Below are 1,189 nucleotides of genomic sequence, written 5' to 3'. Positions count from 1 at the left end.
CTCCATTTTCTCCTTCTCCGTCCATTTTTGCCTCTTCTTTTGCCGTTTAGCACCGGTGCACAAAGATGCGACAAAGCGATTCAACGCAGCCCTCTTTCGTTTCCATTTAACAGAGAAAGAGAGAGAGAGAGAGANAGAGAGAGAGAGAGAGAGAGAGAGAGAGAGATCCCGGGCAAATCTGTTTGCTGTTTTCTCCGTGGCCCGTGCAAAAGTTGACGAGACTTTCAGTGTTGGTTGTTGAACGAAGGGGGATAAGGGCGCGCGCACCTACTTTTGCTTCTCAATGCCCGATCTTCGAGGGCCCTCGAGCGTGTGTTCCCGCCGCCGCCTCTTCTGTTTGTGCTACCTGTGTATCGAGGGGCGCACACGCTTCGATATTGGCCGCTTAAAAACCGTTTACCATCGGGATCTACGCTCGGATGAATGCCGTCATATTTGGATCTCGCGTTTCGAGAGAACGAATATCCTTGGAGAGATTGGATTGAGAGAGAGAGAGAGAGAAAGAGAGACGATGGAAAATAACGGAGGAGCACGATATTTTTATTAAAAAAAAAAAAGTTTCTCAGAGGATGCGTTCTTCGAGATGGAAACCAGAAGAGAATTCTGTATCTCTCTCTCTCTCTTACTCTCTCCCTACCAGATATTCAATTATGGTAGATCGGTGCAAAGATACGCAGCGGCGTGACAACTATATACGCGCGGGTCAGTGTTCAAAAAAAAAAAAAAAAAGAAAAGAAAAAAAAGAAAAAAAGAAACTGCCGCCTTCCACGAATAAATAACGCGCGCTTTGCATACGAGGGGGGCGAGCGCGGTGTCTCCACCAGGGCCGTACACGGTAGCGATCGGGGAGAGGGGAGGGGGGGAACGGTGACCGCGGAAACGACGTGCATTGGGTCAACAACCAGCCTAAAGAGGAGCGGAGGAGCGGAGGACAACCCCCCTCGTCGAAATTCCTGTCCAAGGTATCGATTTCCGTGTAATCAAAGCGAGGGGGCCCGTGGTGAAATCGAAATCCTCTGGATTTTCTGTTTTCACCGGAGGAAAGGAAAGGCATAGACCTGGTAACCGACCCTGCGGTAACTCTAGATGGGCATATCGTGCCCGTGGCGCCCCTATCTTTTATGCCGCCAGTTTCTGAAAATCTCCCGGTTCGATCTGACTTCCACGGCCTGGCTGGAGAGCGAGAGAG

The 1,189-nt window shown here is 50.3% G+C and overlaps 1 protein-coding gene and 2 long non-coding RNA genes across 3 annotated transcripts in view; 1 reads left to right on the top strand and 2 right to left on the bottom strand.

The window, feature by feature from the left end:
* Nucleotides 1-1,189, bottom strand: part of LOC116185355 — a 25,801-nt gene that overhangs the window by 634 nt on the left and 23,978 nt on the right. The window lies entirely within an intron of this gene.
* The window catches only part of LOC102671658 (pair-rule protein odd-paired-like), a 31,961-nt gene that overhangs the window by 21,350 nt on the left and 9,422 nt on the right, over nucleotides 1-1,189 (top strand). The gene's annotated exons all lie outside the window — the stretch shown is intronic.
* LOC116185356 overlaps nucleotides 1,005-1,189 on the bottom strand; it is an 18,068-nt gene continuing 17,883 nt past the window's right edge. Inside the window, exon 3 of the long non-coding RNA XR_004150198.1 lies at nucleotides 1,005-1,173. This is a non-coding gene — a long non-coding RNA (uncharacterized LOC116185356). The remainder of the gene's footprint in view (nucleotides 1,174-1,189) is intronic.

Source organism: Apis dorsata, unplaced genomic scaffold (genome assembly GCF_000469605.1).
Source record: "Apis dorsata unplaced genomic scaffold, Apis dorsata 1.3 scaffold_163, whole genome shotgun sequence".
In the NCBI taxonomy this organism is placed as follows: Eukaryota; Metazoa; Arthropoda; class Insecta; order Hymenoptera; family Apidae; genus Apis; species Apis dorsata.
The sequence above is the reverse complement of the archived record's forward strand: the minus strand, read 5'-3'. Positions and strand labels throughout refer to the sequence as shown.